This window comes from Lissotriton vulgaris, chromosome 1_2, assembly GCF_964263255.1.
Source record: "Lissotriton vulgaris chromosome 1_2, aLisVul1.2, whole genome shotgun sequence".
In the NCBI taxonomy this organism is placed as follows: Eukaryota; Metazoa; Chordata; class Amphibia; order Caudata; family Salamandridae; genus Lissotriton; species Lissotriton vulgaris.
In genome coordinates, this window is record NC_141686.1 from 226,933,676 (window position 1) to 226,952,933 (window position 19,258).

Genomic DNA, 19,258 nt, shown 5'->3' on the forward strand with positions numbered 1-19,258 from the left:
TCTTTTAAACCCTGTATCCCACCTTCCTACACTTTCCTATTACACCCCTAACATGTAGAATCTGCTCTGATATTTAATGGTTCAAAGTTCTGAGATCTTACAGGCTTTTACTTTGAACCTCTGGAGGACTCTCAGGCATTGTTATGTTATGTTAATATATATTTATAAAGTGCCAGATCACCAACGGTCTCTAAGCACTGAAACATCGACCCAGAACCCCCTACTGCCAGCTGATCCGACAAAAGTGGGGAAGCTTATCCAAATGCCTCAATAAACAGGATGGTCTTCTGCTTCCTCCTAAAAGGAAGTAGCGTAGATTCTCCACGTAAACTCCCCTGTAACTTATTCCAGAGCTGGGGAATTACTACAGAGAAAGACAGCCCTCCCAGCATAGTTCTATTAAAGCGCGGATAAATCAGCAGATTTCTCCCGAATGAGCGGAGACACCGAATAGGAATGTATGGCTTCAGTCAATCTTTTATATAGCTGGGAGCTTCTCCCTACTGAGCTTTGTGTGCAATACACAGGCCATTAAATTGACCTCTGTTTAATCTGGAGCCAATGTAGTTGTTGTAGCAAAGGTGAGGCACTAGTTCTTCTGACAGCTTAAAAATCAATCTTGCTGCACCGGTATTGGAGTAGTGCCAAGCTCTAGTGGCCAGAAAAGGTTGGACTATGGGTTATCCCCTGTGCCAAGGGCCAGCACCTCTGTCTCGTCTGGATTTAACCTGAGTGAATTGTGGGTCATCCAGTTCATGGTGAACCGGAGGATATTCTGTACATTTAGCTGCGCCTGGGCAGAGTTATCAATGCACACAATTAACTGTACGTAATTAAACACCTGAAAGTCCAGTTTAGTCAGTGCTTCTACCAATGGCTGAAGGTAGATATTAAAAAGCAATGATGACAAGGAAGAACTCTGCGGCACCCCACACGGCAGAGCGCCGTACCTGGATATACAATCACCCAATTAGACTTTTTGGGACCAATCCTCCAGGAAGGAAATAATCCACTTGCGGATTGTACCAGTCACTCCCAGCCCTTGAACACAGGTTACCAGTAGTGCATGGTTCACCATGTCGAATGCGGCTGAGAGGTCCAATCAGATCAATGTAGAAAGTATTTTTTTGTCCGTAGTTAGCCTTAGCTCATCTAACACAGAAAGCATCACCAGCTCAGTGCTATTATAAGCCCCAAACCTGGCCTGCTGGACATGTAACAACTGGTGATCTTCCAGGAAAGACGAGAACACACTGAGCACATGATGTTCGAGAACCTTAGCCAAGAAAGTAAGCCTCGAAATAGGTATAAAGTTCTTTACATTTTTGGTGGCTGCCCCTGGTTGTGGAGAAGTGTGGCTCAGTGGTTAGAGCGGCAGACCCTGGTGCAGAGGTCTAGCCCAGGACCAGGGTTCAATTTCCATCTCAGTGGGTCTTCGGCTCAATTTCCTCGGACCTGATAATTCTCCCCTTGGTGCCTATTCTAATCATGGGTCCCACTATGCAACTCCGGGCAATAGTTTGCTTAATCTCCACAACAACCCCAACAATGCTAGGATGCCTGGCTTCACCTTGGGGGTGCCCAGGAGTGGGAACGTCACAGGGATAAGCTAGGAAGGATTCCACAGCGGTATGTGTACATGCGCCGAGGTACCTTCCTGGGTCGATTTGTGCGCTATACAAGTACTACTACATTTACATTTACATTTGGTTTTTTTAATAGAGAAATCACCATCGCTTCTTTGAACTTCTGTGGGACTTTTCCTGTAGTCAAAGACAGGTTTAATAAGGACAGGACCTCTTGCCCAATTACTGGAAGGCCAATTCTGAACACACCTGGAGGACAGGGGTCCTCTGGTGACCCCGATTTAACTTTAGCTGTTATATAGGCCAGGTCATTTGGATCAAGAGCAGGGAAGATCGAGAGTGAGCCACCCTGAAAGTCTGGTGGATCTAGAACTGGGAAGAGACAGGGTATTAGGCAGGTGCTACCTATTTCCCTGATGATGTCTTGGACCTTAACTAGGAAAAAATCTTGAATTTTCTCACAGTCATCCTGACTGATGAGCACCGCCTTATGTTCTTTCTTATGGCTCAGCTCTTTCAATACTCTGAAAGTCTCTTTTTGAATGTTTATAGCCTCCTTGATCTTTAATTCATAGTATCGGGGTTTAGTTGTAATAATTACATCTCTATAGGAGGCTAGTTTTAATTTATATTTCTCATAATTTTCTGTGCCATATTGCTTCCGCCACTGCCTTTCACACTGGCGAAGGCCCTGTTTTTCCCGTCTTAATTTTTCCAAGTACCATCAAGCACCCTTAGTTCTGTTCATTGTTCTTTACCTCCGAACAGGGGCCACAATATCAATTCCAGTCCTCACTCAGTGAGTGAGTTTCTGGTACTCCTGGTCAGGGTCGCTGAATTGAGTCCCTGAATGGGCTGTCTCACATAGTGCGGCCCTTAGTCCGGTGTCCTCTATCTTACGCCAGTTCTGTACTGTTCTCCACGATGGAGGCAAGTGAGGTGGTTTACATAGTACCAAAATTTCAAAATTGCTCTGATAGTGGTCTGACCAGCCACAAGGTCCACCTTCATTCAATGATGCAGCTGAGGACATAGTCCAGATGAGGTTTAAAGTGTGACCCTTCTCATGGGTAGGAATGTCCACAATTTGATTCAGCCCCAACATGGTCATGGCCTCATCAAACCCCCTGGCCACGTGGTCTCTAGGCATCAAATCCCAATGGTAGTTAAAATCCCCTACCACAAGGATCTGCTGATACATTGAGCAGAGGTCAATTATCACTTCATGGAGCAGACCATTAAGCAGTGGGGTTGACTGTGGTGGGCGGTATACCACCACCACTATTAAACAGGATGAGTTACGCCCAGTTTGATCCCTAGGACTTCAATCCCATCAAGTTTTCCTCGATTATCTTCTAGGGCTCTCATAGCCGTGCGGTATAACACTGAACCCCCCCCCCCCCCCCCCTCTGCTCCCCTGTCAATTGTAGGGCAGGACGTCATAGTCAGGGGAAGGGATGCCACTATGGCTCCACTAAACTGTGTAGAATTACTCTGTTGCCGCAATATCCTGGGATTCTGGCAAACCCACAGTTTAAAGTCCCATTCAACACATATAACACCAGATAAGCCTATTATGCAAACAACCTAGTTGATGCTCCTTTTCACTGCTTTCTCCTTGCTTTTTCCCCCCCCATTCTTTGAGTGCTTTCTCCTTGAATTTCATTCATTTACATTGCTTTTTCCTTGTTTTTTTTTTCTATTCTTCAACTGATCCCAGCAAGAACCCAGCATCTGGATACTCTCCTGGGTGAATAGCCGCACTCCACAAATATATGGCTATAATAGCTCTATGTCTGCTGCTGGGAATTTTAACAATAAAGCCAGGGGATGGTTTAATAATGCATGTACTGTGGCACTGAAGTCATTAAAAATGGCATTATCCACCAAACCTAGAGACAAAACGGTTGTAGCTAAGCTCAGATCTGACTATAACCTAGCTCTTAAGCAAAGGAAAGCTGAACTACGAGAGGAAGCTTGGGAGAGATTTGATTTAGCGGCTGTATCGAAAAATTGTACTCTTTTTTGGTCAGTAGTAAACAGCCCCTTTTTAAAAGATGATAAACTCCCCGTGTTAACCTCTAACGTAGGTAAGGAATCATGGGTACAGCATTTCTCCGGTATTTTTAATCCCAACACTGTAATGTTGCCGATAAGTTGCTCTTGGCCAGTACTTAGCCTAGATATCACCTTACAGGAGGTTTTAAATAGTATTAGGGCTAGTAAGGGCGGAAAGGCCCAGGGAACCGACGGTGTTCCAGTCGATGTGTATAAATCCGCACCTGAGACTTGGGGGCCAGTACTAGTCAAAGTTTTTAATGCTGCTGTTAGCTATACTATCCCATGTACCTGGTCTGAATCAATAATCGTTCCCATTCACAAGAAAGGGGACCGAGGAAACGTTAAAAACTACCGGCCAATTTCATTGTTGGATTCGTCCGTCAAGATTATGAGCCGTGTACTCCTCGTCCGACTAGAAGAGTGGGCAGAGTCTAATCAGATAATGACAGACTGCCAATATGGGTTCAGGAAAGGAAGAGGTTGCATTGAACAATGTTTAAACCTGGAACTCCTGATAGGGAAATACACCAGAGCAAAAAATGGTTCACTGTACCTCTGTTTCGCTGATCTGAGCAGCGCTTTTGACCTGGTGGATCACGCCATACTATGGACTACTCTGCTAGAAATGGGAGCACCTAGGGAAATTATATACTTTCTGGCCCGTTTGTACGAGAGGCTTAGCTCGAGTGTTCGGTACGGGACTTCGGGCGAATGTACAGACACACTCAGGGTCAAGAGAGGTATCAGACAAGGGTGTGTTTTGGCACCCTTGCTTTTCACTCTGTTTATTAATGAAGTAGACTCGATCCTTAAGAAGGCACCAGCGGACGCCCCTAGAGTAAACACAAGCACCATCCCCGTGTTACTCTATGCGGACGACGCTGTGTTGCTCTCTAGGACTCCTCGGGGTCTACAGCTTTTGATGGACAACTTTGTGGCCTTTATTGAAAAAAGAAAGCTGGTCATTAACAAGAGCAAGACATATGTGATGGAGTGTGGAGCTAGAAATTTTAAAACTAAAAAACCCTATAGGTATCTTATTGATGGCCAAGTGGTGCAGTGTGTGGAAAATTTCTGCTACCTGGGGGTCACCTTTTCCAAAAATGGTCGCTGGGATGTCGAGCATAAGGTGGTGCGCGACAAAATGATCAGGAGCGCCAATGGAATATTTACTTTTGCAAGTAAATTAGGTAGTAGAAGGCCCAAAGAAATGCTTAAGATCTTTGAAGCTAGGTGTCTTTCGCCTGCTCTCTATGGAGCAGGGGTATGGGGGGTATCCAGGGTAGAACCTCTACAGGTGGAAGAGAATACATTTCTGAAAAAAATATTGTGCCTCCCGACATCCACTGCTAATAGTTTGGTCCACAAAGAACTAGGACTACATCATCTAAATGATCTATTATTGTTGAGACCTTTGATACTATGGCGTTCGGTCTGGATGAAAGACGAAACCTCATTTAATAGGGCTATCATTGAGGATTGTTTACGTCTAGACTATTTTCTCAAAATCCCATGGATTAAATACACAATTGAATCCTTTTCTAATGTGTTTGGGTTAAACGTTACATTAGATCATTGTTCTGCTTCGGATCTTTCTAAGGAGAGTCTGAAATCAATCTTTTTAAATCACTGTGCAGAAAGACGAGCTACGGATGATCTTAAACTTTCCACCTGTATACGTTACAACCAATTGAACGAATTTGTGGGCCTACACCCTTACCTCTTCCAGGTAACTAAAGGGCAACATCGGTTTGTTCTTACCAGGATGAGGATGGGTACGGCCCACCTATTGGTTGCATTCCCTGAGATTAAGATGCACCCTACAGGTCCATGTCGGTGCGACAACATTTCAGAACAAAGCACAGAGCACTTTTTACTTATATGTAACCTGTATAGTGAATATCGTAAATTCTTTTTAAAACCTTTATTTATTAAATTTGGAGCAAGAACCATCAAAGCGGCAATGAAATTACTTTTTAATCTGCATCACCCTGACATCTGTTTTTATACGGCTAGTTATTTACTCAAGGCAATTAGTTCTAGAAAAAGTATGAATTTTTAATATAATAACAATTTTTAAAATAATTTATTTATTGGAAACTTTTTTTTAAAGTGTGTTATTTGATCCATTATATGTATCATACTGTATTTTTTTGCTGATTGCGATTGTAAAGTGTATTTTCTATTAACATGTATTTTCTATTTAAGATGTATTTTATGTATGTACTTTTATGGACATGATTTACATGCTTCCGAATAAAGTTTTTGACTTGACTTGAGTGCCTGAATGGGCTGTCTCACATAGTGCGGCCCTTAGTCCGGTGTCCTCCATCTTACGCCAGTTCTGTACTGTTCTCCACGATGGAGGCAAGTGAGGTGGTTTACACAGTACCAAAATTTCAAAATTGCTCTGATAGTGGTCTGACCAGCCACAAGGTCCACCTTCATTCAATGATGCAGCTGAGGACATAGTCCAGATGAGGTTTAAAGTGTGACCCTTCTCATGGGTAGGAATGTCCACAATTTGATTCAGCCCCAACATGGTCATGGCCTCATCAAACCCCCTGGCCACGTGGTCTCTAGGCATCAAATCCCAATGGTAGTTAAAATCCCCTACCACAAGGATCTGCTGATACATTGAGCAGAGGTCAATTATCACTTCATGGAGCAGACCATTAAGCAGTGGGGTTGACTGTGGTGGGCGGTATACCACCACCACTATTAAACAGGATGAGTTACGCCCAGTTTGATCCCTAGGACTTCAATCCCATCAAGTTTTCCTCGATTATCTTCTAGGGCACTCATAGCCGTGCGGTATAACACTGAACCCCCCCCCCCCCCTCTGCTCCCCTGTCAATTGTAGGGCAGGACGTCATAGTCAGGGGAAGGGATGCCACTATGGCTCCACTAAACTGTGTAGAATTACTCTGTTGCCGCAATATCCTGGGATTCTGGCAAATCCACAGTTTAAAGTCCCATTCAACACATATAACACCAGATAAGCCTATTATGCAAACAACCTAGTTGATGCTCCTTTTCACTGCTTTCTCCTTGCTTTTTCCCCCCATTCTTTGAGTGCTTTCTCCTTGAATTTCATTCATTTACATTGCTTTTTCCTTGTTTTTTTTTCTATTCTTCAACTGATCCCAGCAAGAACCCAGCATCTGGATACTCTCCTGGGTGAATAGCCGCACTCCACAAATATATGGCTATAATAGCTCTATGTCTGTCATAGGCTATTGTTTTGTTGGACAATCTTTTATTGTCCACATGTGTCAAAATGGACATTGGAAGTGAACTTAAAAAAGTATTTGTATAGCTCACTACTGCCCGAATGCGTCTAGATACTTTCTGCTGCAGAGGAAAGGAACTGAGAGGAAGATCCTAACAAAGGAGAAACAAACTATTATTAAAAAGCCATGTTTTCATGGCTTGTCTGAAAGCATGGAGAACTGTGCATATCTTCCGGGAAAGAAGAACGGAGTTCCTCCTCATAGCCCTACTTCTTGTGGGCCACTAGGCTGCCGCCATTATGGCCAGGTTGGCAGTCTAGAATTTTGAAGTGCTCCTAGACACCACATTCGAGCAGTTGCAGGGCGTGAATGCACCGGAGGGCATGCTGCTGGCAAGCGTAAGGTAAGCCCATTGACAAGCATCTGGCTCACGCTAGCACCAGCACCTCTACTCGGTTGCAGTGGGCCCTCAAATTGCACTTCATTATAACAGGGAACAACTTCTGAATCTTCACCCCTCAGATAAAAATCAGCTATGTCACTAAATAGGTTTTCTTAAACTAAGTAATCTGATAAATTTCACAGGATGTGATATTACATTCTATAATACTAAAGTTAGTTTGGTACCATCAGCTAAATATCTGCCGAAATAGCAAGCACTAAACGGGGCATTTATCGAAGCTTGATCGCTGATTCAAAATAAATTTGAAATCTGTGCCTTTTTACAAGCTCAGAGCCTGGACTTGGCATTTATAATGGAAACCTTGGCAGATGCTGGCTCAGGTCCAAACCTTGTGTTATCTATTCCTGATGGTGTTTCAATTTGTAGGCATGATCAATCAGATAAGAAGGGTGAGGGACTTTGGATAGTTCATTGCAACAAGCTCTCTGTTTTCTTCATTCCTGTTTTCCAAGACGTTTCAGGTATTATCTTTAAACTTGTCTTCAACAAAAATACTTAATTTAGCAGGCTTCTAATTTATTGTCCACCAGGCACTAAGAATCTGAATCCCTTTTTGGCCTAATAATTAGCCTCCAGTTGGTGTTGCTGGCCAGTACACCAACACACTCGGCTGAGTATAGATTGGATGATATGTTCTCTTACAATAGCTCGCTTTCCTTCACTAACTCATTGCCACTTTCATGGTCAGATCATCATGTGGTGCAGTTTATAATTAAAGCTGGATCCATTTCCGCAAAATCTGCAGTTCTGCCCAAATAAAGAAGATTTTGCTAATGGCACAAAATAGACTTCACTAACTTTGCAGAGACTCTTGCAACCTCCTGGCAGCTGCACGTTCACGACCTGTAGCCACTTGAATGTGGTCCCTAGGACCAAAAAGACTAGATAGCCACCTGCCCAAAACGGTGGTGGTCCTTTAGCCCGCAGGAAGTAGGGAAGTGTGGTGGGACTATAGGCTCTCTCCAGTTACAAACGGCCGAAGCCAGTGGTGGACTGGAGAGGGAAGTAGGGACTTGAAAAATGAGTAAATTTATTAAAAAAGAAATGAGCAGCACCTAGAAAGTATAACACATTACGTATAAAACAGAAGTGTGTTTCAAATTATGTTTGTGTCCTGTCATTTGTCCTAAACGATGTTGTCCTAATTTATGTTGCATTACTGCCTAAATGTTACCTTTAAGAGATATCTGGATGTGGATCACCAACTTCTGAAAGGCTTAAAAGCTTTTTAGTATTCTTATTGATGCTTTTGAATGTTTTTGTGATTTTGATCCATGCATATTATTTATCTGTTTTTTCTTTGTAGCTAAATTCACTACTGTGACACATTGGGTTATTAGTCATGGGTGGTGACTATCCACCTTTAGTAATAGTAACAGTCTTTGCAAGTTATTAATTACACCATCATTGAAATGCTCAACCCCATGGTAGCTATAGTCCAGCATAGATGTCAAATATTTATGCAGTACCAAAACAGTAATAAATTCAAACCATAAGACAAGAATAATCCCAAACCAAATTAGAAAAACAGTGTAAACATTTGTAAATAAAGTAACACTGTATAAACGTTGAACTTTTTAAATAAAAACGTTAAGCGCCAACTGCAGCAGCCAACTAGTTGTACTGATTCAGGTCCTAGGTGAGATTTGAGGTTGACAGAAATGGAGCCTGAGTCGGACATAGGAACAAGGTTTGACCCAGTAAGAGTAGACAATGATGTAGGCTATAGCCAAAGAGGGCTCCACATGGTCAGTTAGTTGTTGAATACCATCCACTGGTTTTGGTGAAAAAAGCTAAAAGTTGGAGAAATTAAAGTTTTGCACCTCTGGGAGTTAATTTGCCACATGTACACGTTTAGCTTTTTCCCGTAGTCAAGATGTCAACATTTGTGCTAGTCACTTCTTCAGAGCTTGGAGCAGTTTTCACTGCTTATTTGGGGCCATTCACTCAGATAGGTTTGTTTCGTGTAATTCCTGAAATTATGTCACTATGTCGCATTGTGTTATTATTTCACCATTCCTGCTAAATGTATAATATGTTAAAAACATGAACAACCAGAATGTAACCTTGCACCAAAAATAGGGAACTTGAACGAAAATATTAAGCTAAATGACAGATTTGCATTTCATGAAATGATGCATGACTTTGTGAACTTTTCCTGAATTTATGCGTAATTGGGGGAAAGCAAATCATGCAGATTTGGTACAGCCCTAATGTTAGGCATTGAGGTACTGTTGATTTATAAGAAGCCCCGTTCACTGGTCTAATTCGATTTGTACTAAGTATTTTAAAACATTTACTTCTAATACGCCACCTTTTACCTTTCTTAAGACTCTAGAAAACAATTTGCATGAGCATTCAACAGCCACAATGAGCTGAATATCACCCTTTATGAGCTGCAAAATTGATCCCTGAGCAAAGATAAATACCTTTGGTGTCAAGGTGTTCTGATCCTCTGACAGGCTGACCATCTGGGTAGTGCCTAGGAACTGATTGTTCTTCAAAGGTGCCAGCCTTGTCACAAATAGATGTAGCTAAAATCTGGGCGTGTCCCCTCCTTTGTCCCTCTAATCAGCCTGCCACCAATTCCAAGGGAGAATAGTTGCCCTCAGGTTCAGTTGTGAGTGACCACAGGAGTGGGATTGCTCACTTCCCTGACCACACCTCATCGGTAGACACTGGAAGAAAGGTTCTACCATGTTGGATGTAGGTAGAAGAGGGCACTGTGTGGATTGTTTGCAGTAGGGAACACAGAAACCACTGCAAAAGTAGGCAGGGCCCCCCGAAAACATTTTCCGTATTGAGGAGGGGCCATGAGTAACCCACCCACAAGCAGGTGCCAGACATAAACGAGTCACCCCAGACATACTCTCCAAACACTATTGGACCTGTGAATGACATAAGAAGGAGTGCACTTCTGAGGAGGCCTGCAAAGCTTTACCTGCTCCCGCTTGTACCCAGGACTGGGAAATGAACTCCAGTTATTTTAATTCTTGTTACGCTACAGAGACACAAACCTACAACAAGCTCTCTTCCCTTGAAGATCTCAACTTACCTTTGTCAAGAAGATCTGTCCTGGGCCCTACTTGTGGCTGCTTTTGGATTGATTCCTGACCCCCAACTGCTTTTCCTGAGGTCCTGGCAGGGCCAGCTCTAGTGTGGTGTGAGCAGTGCAGCCACACCTGGCACAGACCCCAGGGGGCACCATGTTTAGAAAAACACAGGTTTAAAAAGCACAGGCTGGAGAGTTCTTTGTGTGTCTATCAGCTTTCAGGCAACAAGAAAAACGTCACAATCACTCTGGTGATTAATGTTCCCAAAAGAGAAATACCTTTTGTCTAGTGGCAGTTTCCACTCATGATAAGGTAGAGTAGGGGGTAATATGCCTGCATCAAATGACGTGCACCACACAAATAACTAAACTGTATTATATGTCCATGGCTTAGTATGTTGCTACTTTTGTCACAGAGATCCTTTTGTTACATGCTGTTTCCAAGTTACTAACGTGCTATTGTACAGTGAGTTATGCGCTGTCATAAAAAAGCAACATGCAAACAGTATGGTATAGGTTAGAATGTTATTTTTTTCCCATAGTCTTTCATTATCCTAATGATGTTAAAAAGGCTTAATTTGGGTAGAAATTAAATCTTATTAGTAAAGCCAACCATGGCGGCATGTTTTAAATCAAGAGTTTGTTCTTCTCAAGACCAAAAATTATTAAAATGTACTGCCTACTAGTATCAGTGACAGGAGAACCCTACACCTTATAAGTGTACAACATTCCATATAGACTGATTGACACCTGTGTGATTCATTGGATGTGTATAATGTGTCTATAGTTAAGTGTCTGACACCTATACTGGTATGAGTAGCAATTTAAAAAAAACAAAATATATGTGCGAGACATATTTTGGACTTACGCACAGTTATACAGCATGGATTGAATCAGAGTTAAGAACTATATGTACATTTATAAACAACTCTGAAGTTCATTCTTGCTTCTCAGACACAAAAAACAAAGGTTAACATAACGTTATAGTTAGATATGATAAAGGGATATTTTTACAAAAATAAAACTTAGAAATTCACAAAAAACTAACAGTAAAGTAATGCTATAGTTAAGTACATTTGTCAGTGGTAGCATGAAAGCTTTGAACTAAAGAAATCATAGAAATTCACCAGTTATAGGTAGCAGCTCTGGCTATAACTTGCACCCCACCATGCACAGCTTATGACCTCACATATGACATCACTCATAACATATTCTATGATATCATTTATGACATCACTGATGACATTTAAAATTACCTCATTGTTCAAAACATCCAGTGAGTGTGTGTGTTTGTTTTTTGGTTTACATAGTGGCGGCTAACTACCATATTAATTGTCTACCTAATTTTGTACAGTATTGGTCTAGCTAAAAGGAGTAAGTGTTTACAAAACATATCTGCTCTTAATGCACCATAGGTATGTAGATGTATTGAAAACATTATAAATCTTTGTGGTCAAGAGTAACTCCATGTGCAGGTGACAGTTGATGACATTATGTTCTACACATGTTTTTTGGTACTGCAGCAAATGTTTTCAAAACAAGTAAGATTATGCATAGTAGATATTAATTTTTGTAAGCTGCTTTGAGTTATTTGACAGAATCTTGTCAGCATGAAAATTTCTGCATAAGTTAGTAGACTAGATGCACCAGGTTCTAACTGTTGGAAAGTGGGTTATTGGTAGGGGGAAGTATGCACCTACAATTAGCAGTAAGGACTCTAAGGCAGTGTAAAATTCGGTAAAGGTCTCAACAAATGAGTCCCTAGCTCAACTCATGGAAGCTAACAGGGAGCAACACGAAAACACCAAATAAGTAAGACAAAAACGCAATAAAATACCACACCAATTTATAAAAATAGGCTATAGTTATGTGAACAAATAGACACCAAAATAACAGAATTGAAATGTAGAGAAATGGTGATCTGAATCTTTAAAGAATTGACACTTTATAGTGCTTAAAAGCCCATAGCGCAACTTTGGATCATCTGGTTGCACTTGATTGGGACGAAGTCAAAGTTTGAGGTGCACAACAATAGAGCCTCAGTTCAAATTTTACCTTCACAAGTTTTTGAGATTGTTCTTTCTACGTCGATCAATCCTTCAAAGTAGGCCAGATTTGGTGAGGGTTCATTGAATGTATGTGAGGTCCCAGAGAAAACATGGTAGTCTGGAGCTCCAGAGCTTTCAGCTGGATGAGCCTACATTCCTAACCAGGTTACAGTTGAAGATAGTCAGCTTGTCTCCCTACGTTGGGTCGGTCATTTCCTGGAGCTTTTTCACAAACGTTTTCCAAAAATCGCCAAACCTCAGGAGGTGTTTCCTGAAGGTATCCTTGTAGGTTCCAAGTGTCAAAATCACACATTCAAATATCTGGAATCTTCTGGATGGTCCATGGGATGTCTGAACTACAATTCCCACAATGTTCCTGACCAAATTCTTAAAAGTCCACTGGACACACTCCAGGATGAGAACTCTTGTTAGAGATGCAAGAGGTGGGCTATGTTTAGCTGCAGCTTGCAGGGATTCCACTCTTTAATCCCTGAAGCAAAGTACAGTCTCCAGGGCTGTATTACCAGATTGTGCAGCCAATTCTATCAGCCAGAGGGCAAGCCTTTGGGTACACATTCAGATTCCAGCAAGGCTGTCCTTCCTCACCTTTTAGTTTTAGGCAGTAGATCGTATAGACTATGCAGCTCTCACATATTTACTCAGTGTTCCAGGGCGACAAGCTAACGATGACCTCTGTCCAATGAGATGCTGGATGGCATCCAAAAGCATGACAACTTTCTCCAAAGTGTTGCATCTTCTTTCTCATAAAGCACTGCACTTCCAAAATACAGCATGGCGATCTACCTCCAGTGGAGTAAGAGCTGGCTAAACCAACCCACAGTGTGGCTCATTTCCATTAGCTACCCTCCCCATGACCTTTTCATATTCCTGTCCTAAGTCTGTCATCTATCACTGACCATGTCATGAGTGCTGCAATCTGCGAGGTCATAAGCAGTGCATTGCAGGTGACGCAAGTCATAGTTAGCTCAGCTAACTATAACTTCTGAATTTCACTGGTTTTGTAGAAGTGAAACTGGAGCCTAACTATAACATCCTAGTAACCTTTGGGTTTTCAATGAATTTCTAAGATTTTATTTATTCCATTGCAGAACTATAATATCCCTGTAAACTTTGATTTCTTTCAGTGAATTTCAAACGTTTTTAAAAATGCTGATTCCTAACTGTAACATCCCTGTAGCCAGTGTTTTTGTCAGTGACTTTCTATGGTATTTTAACTATTAGTTGTGTTTGCAATGTGGTGTAGAAAAGGGGCGGGACTCTGACCAGCTCTCAGCAATCCCTCTGTCTGGGACTTACTGGAGATAACAGAAGGGATTGTTGGCCCCGAAGAAACGACAGCATTCAAGAGGACTTCATCCCCCAACTAGTAATGTGCCACGAGGGACATTTGCAGAGTGGTGGAGAAAACGGGCATGTCCTCTGACCACCTCTCAGCAACCCCTCTGTGTGAAAGTTACTGGAAGTAACAGGAGCTCTTTATGGCCACACAGACCCTTAAAAGGCAAGGGAACTTCACCCCCCCCAACAAGTAATGTGCCAGGCGGCTCGTTTGCAGAGTGCAAAGATAGGGAGTTTGGCCTCCGGAGATGTCTCAACAATCTTGCTGTGTGGGACTTACTGGAGGTAACAGAAGGTATTGTTGCCACTCAAGGACCCTCTGGATCCAAGGGGATTTAATTCTCCCACCAGCAGTGGACCAGGAGGCATGTTTTCAGAGTGTTAAAAAAAGGAGCCTGACCTCCAAGTCCTCTCAGCAATTCAGCTGTTTGGGCCTTACTGGATGTAACAGAAAGGGTTCCTGACCCCCAAGATCCCCCCGCATCCAAGGGGATTTCATCCCCCAACCAGAACTACACTAGGAGGTGCATTTCCAGAGTAGTAGAGAAAGGGGACGGGCCTTTGGCAAATAGCTGGTCCTGGTTTTTGTTTTCAATTTGTGTTTTTTACAGGAGGGACTGCATGCCCCCCCTTCCCTGGGCTGATTTGGGCCCCTAGGGACCCCATCTGCTGGGGTGTGTCCTTTTCTTTTTTAATATTTTTTTAAGTGAAAGGGAGGGGCGAATGTGAGAGTGGCTGCATGGATGATAGTTTTAAAGATTCTACTCTTCAGGCCAAATCCAAATACTTTACAGCTCAAATTAACTTAGCCATGAACGCCTCTATAATCCCCTTTCACACTGTAGAAAAAACTGACTATCCCGAGTGAAACGGAAATGGCTTTCACCTCTCAAGAGCTCTGTAATTCTCTTGCCAAATCCTTTCAGACTAAAGTCCTGAAAATCTTTAACAACTTCAACAATGGCGGTGAATTAACCAATCTCACAGACTCAAGCCCCAAGCCAAGTACATTTAGGCAATTTACATCACCCCCAGCAGCACAGATTGTGAAACTCATACCCAAGAGCAAGGCAAGATTCCCTAGCAGACCATTCCCCCATAGGGTGATGCGTATGATACTGTAAGTTATAGCTCGTCTTCTTATAGCTATCTTTTCCACCATGTTCAAAACTGGTATCTTTCCTACTTGCTGGAAAGCCACATCTGTGCTTTCTTTATTAAGAAAACCTACCCTTGATCCACTCGATCCTCATAACTATTGATCAGTCGCTCGACTTCCCTTCCCAGCCAAGGTAGCAGAGAACATCATGAATCACCCAACTGTCTCTCTATCTTGAGGCCAATCATCTTCTGGATGATATGCAGTTTGGCTTCAGAGAACACCACAGTACTGAATCTGCTCTCCTTACAGCCACAGAGGAAATCAGGTCAGTGCTCGATAAGGGAGGCAATGCAGTGCTGATCTAGCTTGATATTTCAGCGGCCTTTGATACAGTCAACTACAATGTACTGGTTCACCATCTGCAGGACCTAGGAATTAGCGATTCAGCGCAAGCGCTGCTCAAATCTTTCCTCTCAGGTCTCCAACAAATGGTGACGTTAATAGTTTTTAACTCAGGAACTTTCTGCTTGCCTTAACTGGTCCACCAAGGATGCTCTCTGTCCCCAACTTTATTTAATCTGTGCGTTACACCACTTGCTGCTCTGATCAGATCCTTTGGGTTGTCATTGGCATTGTACGCCGATGATACTCAAAACATATTCTCTATGGCCAAAAATAAAATGGGGCTGGCAAGATATTCAACAAATGTATGAGCTCAGTCAATAGCTGGATGGCCAACAACTGTTTAAAGCTCAACTCCTCAGAAACAGAAATCATTCAATTCTGTAATAATCCTGTACTCTGTTCCCCCAGTGGTGGCCATCAGACAAGGGTGTGGCTCCTATGCCAGCATTCAAGGTAAAAGACCTGAGCGTTATGCTTGACAATCAATTAAAATTCAAAGAACAAATCAACCTAATCACTTCCTCCTCATTCTATTGGCTCAAAATTGTCAAGAAAATGGAACATTTCTGCCGACTAACTTACTGAAAATGGTGGTCATGGACCTGGTTCTCTCATGACTCAACTATTGCAATGGTCTCTACAATCACCTGCCTACTTAAAGGCAAAGCTGGTGTGCTATTTACCGTACAGAAATATTCGGTCCAGCTCAGCTAACTTGCTGAGGGTTGCCCCTTTCAAACGGGCCACTTGGGTGTTATGAGCTTCTTTAGAAGCACAGCTATTCTTTGGAATTGTTTGCCTTTGGAATTGAAATAAGCACCTATGCTCCTGGCTTTTAGAAAGAACCTGAAAACGTGGTTATTTAACCAATGATCCGGCAGTTTATGGCCCTCGTACTGTTCCTTCTTAATCTCTACAGCGCCAAGATGCCTCCAGGGATTTGTGCACTTTATAGGATGTACCATTCATTCATTCAGTGTGTGCTTCTGTCAATGACTGTATAGGTGAGTGAGTATTTCTAAGTATCTGTATGAGTAAGTGAGTGGGTGCGTGTGTATCCATATGGGTTAGTGGGTAGCTGTGTGTTTGACTGTACGAGCAAGTGACTAGGTATGCGAGTAACTTTATGGGTGTCTTAATCAGTGGGTGAATGTCTGTATGGGTATATGAGTGGGTATGTCAGTGGCTGTAATACTGACTGAATGCGAACACTTCTCCTTCGAAATAACCACTGCTCCCAAACCTACACCATGCCCTCCGCAAAGGAATTGGAGTAAGGTCACCGAGGGACACATCAACTCCACCCTCAACAACAATCCCCCTCCCCCATGACCAACTTCAACACTGCAGCCAACGAACAACACAGGTGGATCACCAAATGCGTAGGCAAGGTCACCCCCTCTGTAACGTCAACAGACAATGCCCCACAAAAGCCACCTGGTTCACCACCAACCTCCAAGAATCCAGACGCGCCTGCAGATGTCTTGAGAAGGTATGGAGACACACCGAAACCCCAGAAGCTCAGACCACCTGAAGAACGCCATGACAGCATACCACCAACACATCAGATCCAATAAAAGGACCTTCATCCAGAACAAAATCCTCACCATCTCCAGAAACTCAAAGGAATTATTCAGCATCATTCAGGATTTCACCAAAACCCCCAGCAAAAATGCAGATGTAATATCTTCCCAGGACCTCTGCAACACACTTGGCTCCCACTTCCATCTCAAGATCAAGTCCCTCTACAACAACTTCAATGAACTGACACCAGACACCAAAACCACATCTACCACCAGCAATGCCAGCCAGCCTAACATCTCCACCTAGATCCCTGTCACCATCGAAGACACCACCACAACCATGAAGAGCATTCAGTCAGGAGCTCCCGTGGACCCCTGCCCGCCATCTTAGGTTTGAAAAATCATTTATTGATATACTCTTGTTCTATGTTATATTAGGTTAGGAGTGTGCTGCTAAATTAGGAATCATTCATATCCCTTTTATGCAATCCACTGAGTTATCCCTGCAATGTGTAAGCTTCAGTTAGCATATATGACTCCATTTTGTATTTCATAATCTGCATTAGGCTGTGTCTGAACTAGGCCTCATTATTCATATTGCTTGCCTCAGTAGAACACTGAATTCAGCTATTATTTCCTTCCGTGCTCAAGGTTGGATTCTGACTTACTAATGTATAGGCCATTCTGCCCTTGCATTCCTATCCTTGTGTGTAACTTTGCTCCCACTTTAGGAGATGCTGAGCGTCGGTACAGCAACCTTGAGACACTGATAGTCCTCTGTGCCTGTATTTTTCATGTTCGAGATGAGCAGGTAACTTTCCACTGTGGGTGTGATTGGCGGTTCTTGGGAGGCATTATTATTTTGGGGGGTCAGTCCCTTGGCAGACATCTTAGGGTGCAGGTCAGATTGGACTTCTCTGCAGAGTATTGCTAATAAAAGCCTGTTTGTATTCTCTACTGTTTGACCAACTCTACATTACTTGGGAAGGCATAGTAGTTGGTTGTAAAAAACCCTGGTGGCCCCTAAGGGCCACTTCCTTCAGCCGCACTTCTTCTACAAAGCCTCCGCCGCAATAGCACCGGAGCTACAGCGCACCATAAATGCCACCTTTGAATCCAGCACTTTCCCTGATGACTGGAAAAGCACAGAAGTCAAGCCCTTCCTCGTGAAGCCCTCTGCAGATCCTATGGACCTCAAAAACTACAGAGCCATCTCTCTTCTCCCCTTCATGGCCAAAGACACAGAGAAGATCGTCCACACCCAGCTCACAAACTTCATCATAGCCAACTCCATCCTGGACTCTTCCCAATCCAGATTCCGCAGCAACCACAGCACCAAAACCGTCCCCCTTGCCACCACAGATAACATTCACACCCTCCTCAACCAAAGCTACACAGTGGCCCTCATCCTCCTGGACCTCTCTGCAGCCTCCGACTATGTCTCCCACTGCACTCTCACCACCAGACTCCACAACAATGGCATAAAGGGACCTGCTCTAGAATGGATTCACTCTTTCCTCACCGGATGAACTCAAAGAATCAGACTCCCTCCTTTCCTATCTGAACCCACAGAGATCAACCGTGGAGAACCCCAAGGATCATCCCTGAACCCAAAGCTATTTAATACCTACATGGCCCCCTCGCTGCCATCCTCAGACAGCTCGGACTAAACATAGTATCCCACACCAATGACACCCAGCTCATCCTCTCTCATGAAGCAATCCAACATCACCAGACTCAGCTTCCAGGAAGGACATTGCATCCTGGATGAGCAGCAGCTGTCTGAAGCTCAACTCGGAGAAGAGAGAAGGCCTCGTCCTTGGACCCACCCCCTCAGCATGGAAAAACACCTGCTGGCCCACCTGTTGGCAACCCCCCCCACTCCCACAGACCAGGCCTGGAACCTCTGCATCATACTTGACTCCTCCCTCACCATGACCGTACAGATTAATGCTGTCTCCTCCATGAGCTTACACATCCTCTGCAAGACTTCAAGTGGATGCACCCCAATCCAGAAAGACTGTCACCCATGCACTCATAAAAAGCAGACTGGACTACGGAAGCACCCTCTATACTGGAATCAACACATCCCTGCTCTGAAAACTCCAGACTATCCAGAACACCACTGCCAGTCTCGTCCACGGTATCTCATGACATGAACACATCAGCCACCACATACGAGAACTCCACTGACTCCCCATCAAGAAGAGAGTAACCTTCGAGCTACTCACACATGCCTGCAAATCCCTCCACAACACTGGACCCCATTACTTTAATGAAAGTGTCTCCTTCCACATACCCAGGAGAAATCTCCGCTCCACCGACATCACCCTTGCCAAAACCCTATGCATCTGCAGAGCCAGAGAGGGCGGAAGAGCCTATTCCTACAACTCAGCAAAGAACTGGAACAAGCTCTTGCTCAACAT